We start from the raw sequence: 5986 nt of genomic DNA on the forward strand, positions 1-5986 counted from the left end.
TATTTATCCCTGACAACACCACAAGCCTAGTGCAGTGTGGTTTCTGGGTTTCCCACAGATAGAGCATCTGGGCAGCGTTAGCTGCGGCACTCCGTAAACACTGACTTGGAGATAATCCCCAGAGTACTGACCACAAAGCACATAAACGGCTGTTCCCCTGTGCCCTCAGTGTAATCAGTACACCAGCTAAAGAACCAAAACAAAAGAGAAACGAAGCTGGGTTTCGAGGCCTGGTAAGGGCATTCCTTCAGTTAAACAACAGGTGTCTGCACCACAGTAATCTCACTTGTAATCGTTATTCAATACAGGCTGCTCCGTACCTGACTGTACTTATCACCCCTTCCCCCTGCCAAAATCCACATCTGTACAAATACTTTGTACACTTCTGTTACATTTTCAAAGTCTCCATTGATACGCAGGAAAAATTATTGTTAAATGTCGGTCAGAAATGGACTAAAACTGAGACTTTTGTTTATGCAGCTTAAGTTATGGTTCTAATAACATAGCAGATAATTAATTGTACCACAGCTTAAGCTAATGATGCAAGAAGGCAACCTCCTGTCTTTTTATACCCTGCTGAAATGGCCCAGGAGTGGTTTATTTATCACTTCACAGCACAAATGGTCAATATTATGAAAATATGAGTACGGGCTTTTGCAGAATAGCTAATTGAGTCATATAGCACCATGAAGGCAAAAATTATTTGTTTTAAATAAAGCAATCTTATTCCTGTAGCTCAATTAAAGGCCCTAAACTCAAGTTGCTGCTTCAATTCATGTTCAAATCTAATATCTACATTTCCTATCCAGATCTTTAAGTAGAAAACTTTGCAAAACCAGGGAGTTATTTTTTCACTATTTCCAAGTTACTGTTTGCCTGTTGACATAACTGGAAGCTCTCCCTCTTAGACTGAGTGTGGGAATAATGTATAATTTGAAAACTTAAAGAATTAGTCTCTTGGACAGCAGAATGGTAAAGTAACACACAAGATCCAAACGTTGTGATCTCCTTGAATTAGCAGCCATGTCTTTGCCAACATTAGTTCATTCCTCATTCCATCGGCTTATTAACTCTTCCATGCCTCTTCCATCTCTCTGATGATGCCAATAGTAGTAACAGCCTAACAAGAAACAACACAACACCAATGAGAAAAACAGAAGTATAAATGATGTTACTTCTAATGGGTAAGGAGAGAGGGAAGAGAAAGAGGGGAAGCATTCAGAGTCCTTCAACACCAAAAGTATATCTGCTCCAAAACTTCCAGCTCCACTTAGGTCCCACACTCCTGATCTTTGATGGCCTGGTGCAAAGAAGGGGCCGACAAGTCACCTGGCTCTTTCTGCTCCTGAGTCTAGACAAGATTTATAGATTTAGGTTGGACATGGCAAATTAGGCCGGGAGAGGGGCTTGTCGATCTAGATGCCTGTCTCTCTGCCACGGTCATGCCTGTGTCCAGGTAGTCCTGGAGATGGAGCATGTGATGCCCGCCTTGAAATTTGAGGCTCCCTGTGGCTGGTGGTCACTGTAGGGTCTTTGTCATTTAACTTGCTAAGTTTCCTTTTTGTTTTTTGCTTAAGTTCTCTTATTAGTTGAGCCATTTTTAAAAGGGGACTCAATAATTTATTTGGTTTCTAGATGACGCCACTGGGTTAACACAGTGGTTAGGTAATAAATGTCACACTTTGAACCAGAATATGATAAGCTGCCTTGGGTTTTGGTGTAGTCAACATCTCAAATTGTCATGGCATCAGAACTGATCAAAATCAATGGGAATCAGTACATACTTATTTATTTGTCTGTTTAACTGAATTAATCAACCAAGATATTTATACAGATAGGCCCATTTAAACTTGAAAGGTGGTTTACAATGGATGCCTGCCCAGAAGGAGTTAGCACCTATTCCAGACTGCCACGCTTCTGCCAGGAACACAAGCTGTGGTTGCAACCGCACCTCAACATTCTGTCTCAATCCAGAAAGTCTATACAGAATACCAGCAGCAAAGCCGCACACATAGCTTGCTCCTGCCTGCAATTTTCTCTTGCAGATAATATAGTATATGGAAAGATAGTGCGCAATGAAACTTAGACATGAAATTATCTCTTGTTAAATAAGGGTTGTTTCAGCACACACTGGACTTGTAGTTAAACTGTCACTTGGCCATTCACATCCTAAGAGATTTTGTCAAGCCTTTATATGCTCCATTAGCCACTAATGTCAAACTCCTGGGTTCCCAGCTACACTTTGTACTTCCATGTCGCTTAAGAGTAAATGTTGCCTCGTAGAGAAAACAGAATATAAGCAATATAAACCTAGTCATTATTGTTGGTGTTATGAGTAAAGAAACATTCATATATATTTAAGTATTAATTTATTAATATCATCACTGATTTCTAGGCTATACAATACTGGCTGTAACATTAGGTTTTACTTCACAGATTCATCATAATTTTTTTGCCTTCAGGTTGTTTGTCAGATAAGAGGTAAAGTAGACTGCTTGCTTCAAATAAAAGTTCAAAACATCTGGAAATCTGAATCTGAACTCTATCCATATCACAATCAGCAGGGCATTATTTTTGTTTTTTTTATTATTTACGTTATGAACAAAGCAAATCAATAGCTTGCATTCATGTGCACCTTTAGCATAGATTCCGAAGCTTCTCACATTAGTGGTATTAGATAAAAATTGACAGCGATCAGGTAACTCTAAGGCAGCTACATTGAGGCTGCGTTATGCTTTGGTGAGGCCACAACTTAAAAACCAGGTCACTGGAGCACTAGAGAAACACTCAAGAAGCATGTTGTCCAGGAAATGCCAACATTGGGATCATTTTAAAGATGAATGGATTTCGTGATAGAGGATTCAGGGAGATTTACCAAATGGCCTCCCTCATCTTATTTTTGTGTAGGGAACGGAAACTAGTGCCTCAGACGGAGTTGCTTTGCTTGTTTTCAGGATATTAATTACTTTCTTGGAAAAATACTACCTGAATTAAAACACAAGGTCCAAATGATATGATTGCAAAGTATTTTAGGTTAATGGCCAAGTCTCTGCTGATATTAATTCACTTCTCACTAAATTATTCTTTCAAGCCTCCTCCACTCCCCTACATCAGCCCACCCTGGTTAAATTGAGAAGAGATCAACTAAACTGAAATAATGTTAAAAACAGTAGTAAGCAAATTTGATTTGGTTTATTCATGTACTCCTCAATAATTCTCTTTGAACTGACCTGGACCAGCTGCAAGAAGGCAACCAGTATTCATGGAACCACATCCAGCACGAGGCAGAACCTTCAGGAGAGAAGAGAAATACTCAGAACCAAATAATACTATACCAAGTAGCTCCATTAACCCTCCAGGACTTAAGTGGGCAGACATGATGTAACAGTTTATAATATCCAATTACTTTGCATTCTGTACCGAACTGATGAAAACCAAAACTTTGTATATAGGGTTTACATTAATCATTTACAATGACTGGTTATTTTAAACATTGATTACAATTTCACACCTTGCTTCCAGTTTTTAAGTGTAAATTAATATGTAAATTAATAGTATAATTCAATAATACTTTGGTGTCAATTGCACATTATCAGCTGAGGTAATTATGCCCTCTGCTAGAGTAAACAGTCAGTGGCATTGTCTTTTAACTACTCTATATCAGGTTACTTTGGCAAGGTACCTAAGTCATTCAAGAGTGCATTATCCCTTTGTGCTGCACTTTTTTGTCAAAAGCCAAGGGGCAAATGGAATAGAGTATTTCTGATTGGCAAAAATCATAAAAGATGGATTGAGATATCCATTAAAGCAATAGTTTTATTCTTTCTGAGCCGCCTTAATTTTTGGTGATGCAGAGTGCATCAGAGCACAAACTGAGAATGCTACAGTAAGCGACCATTTCCTGGATTCACTCCCCACCATCCCACCCCATCCTTTCTCCCCTACTCCAATTGCAGATTGGCAGCTAAGTGGAAACTAGCTGCTTCACTGCCAAAGGAGCAACAAAAATAAAATGCTGAGTATTCCTCAGGGAATTAACTTTGGCAAGGTCCCAGGAACAGGGGGTACTGTATGGAGGGGAGATAAACCAAGAGATCAAAAGAGGATAGGTGAAGAAACGAAAGAAAATTTACTGGTGTTTTGCAATAGTAACACATTAATTATATAACAGGTTATTTATGCTAGGTTTTGAAAGAATAATAACTGTCATGACATGTTATCTCACTCTAACAAGTTCCCCTCCCTAAACATAGTCATGAGCTGATAGAAACTGGTTACTCATGCAAGGCAGTGTTCAGTTTACTCGAGCATATATGTAGATTTTTTAAAAACCAAAACACCGTCCAGAATGTAATGAACTTTGGCATTAAAGAGATGCTATTACTGGACAAAGAGCCATTAGGACATTGGTGAACGTGCTATTCTGAAGCACAAGCAGAAAATTGTTGTCAGTATATTTGTGCTGCAATACAAGTTTTATTATAGTTTATTAGCTTAGAATAGGTGGAACAGTGAATAAAGGCATGCCTTTGGTGTCACTGTCTGCTCCTCTATATATCAATTGTGGAATGTCTTCTCACATTTTGATCAATGATGTGAACAGAAATACAGTGAAAAACTGAGGTCCCAGTACAGATCCCTGGTGGACATCTCTTGTTATATCCTGCCAATGGGAGGGCACATCCACTATCTCTTGTGTCTATCTCCTACCTCTTAACCAATTTCCTGCCCAAGTCAATAGATTGCCTCCAATTCTTTATGCTTTCATAGAATCGTGGCCTACCTTAGCTGTGAATAAATGTAGTTCTGAAATCATGAGGTGAATGGAATCTTTCTTTTGACACTAGTTTCAGGAATGTGGGCCATGATAATTATTGTAGCAGCTGACAAATGACAAGAACACTGCAATATTCAAAGAGTTGACACGGCATCGTCATCAATGATGTAAACCATAGCCAGTTTCAAACATGACAATCGTATTACAAACTTTAAAATTACTAGCCTTGTGAAAATAAGTCAACCTAAATATGCCAGAATGTGATATAAACCCATATCAGTATTAAGTTCCAACACCCCTCCAAGTATGGCTGAAGCTTGAGGACATCTTTAACGCTCCTTAGCCAGTAGTCTAAAAGCAACTTATCACCCCGTTAGTCAGACACTGTAATCTTTGGAAGAGTAAATTGGATGTCAGTAATGTCAGGTTTAACGTGTAACATATTTGTTCAGATCCTTCTATTTTTACTTTGCAAACTCAACTGTTTTGCTCACATTTTCATGCTTCAGCATAACTTTCACCAGCGAAACTGTTGATCTTTGTCATTCCTGTTTTGAAAGAAATTTGCTTCACTTCCTGCTTATGTTCCTTGAATACAGCAGAGGAAAGGAAGTTACAATTATTGAATGAAACTTTCCATGTGCGTAAGAACGTTTCCTAAATGTAAAGAGTTCAAAGGAACGAAGGACAATAGTAAATCAGAAAAACAAATGAAAGCATCTTTATAAATGGAATTTAAACCATGAATTGCATTGAACACTAGCAATCTTGGGTCATTACTGTGGACTAAAGGTTTTTAGCCCAAGTTTGACAGTCATTCATTCACTACTGGGTCAGGAGCCTGAAGGTAACTCAAACATTCCTTGACGTTTCAAGTAACTTGGTCAGTCCTATGTCAGAAAGAACAACAGACAATAAGCCCGGCTGAAATTGAGATCTAAAGGAAAACAAAGCTTGCATTTTTATATCACCCTTCACTTCCTCATGACAGCCTAGGGTACTTCACAACCAATGACTTTTGAGGTGTTGCCATGGATGCAAATGTAGGGAAAGAAGCCCAAAAATAAATTGACCTATCTTTCATTTAGGAGTGTTAGGGTAATTCAATCTGTCCTGGTCATAAGGTGCCCATCTTGTATAAGAAACTTGTAAGAAATTCATTGAACCTTTAACTAGAAGGTTGAGGTTAATTTAGTAACTCCTACAACA

General features: G+C 38.5%; 1 long non-coding RNA gene across 1 annotated transcript; it reads right to left on the minus strand.

Annotated features, from left to right (window-relative positions):
- Positions 1–688: 688 nt before the first annotated feature.
- On the minus strand, positions 689–5350 carry LOC121288922. The gene is made up of 3 exons (XR_005945474.1): positions 5272–5350; positions 3231–3291; positions 689–1120 (listed from the first exon to the last, which is right to left on the minus strand). It is a non-coding gene; the product is annotated as an uncharacterized LOC121288922 (long non-coding RNA).
- Positions 5351–5986: the final 636 nt, after the last annotated feature.

The sequence above is a fragment of the Carcharodon carcharias genome, chromosome 2, assembly GCF_017639515.1.
Source record: "Carcharodon carcharias isolate sCarCar2 chromosome 2, sCarCar2.pri, whole genome shotgun sequence".
In the NCBI taxonomy this organism is placed as follows: domain Eukaryota; kingdom Metazoa; phylum Chordata; class Chondrichthyes; order Lamniformes; family Lamnidae; genus Carcharodon; species Carcharodon carcharias.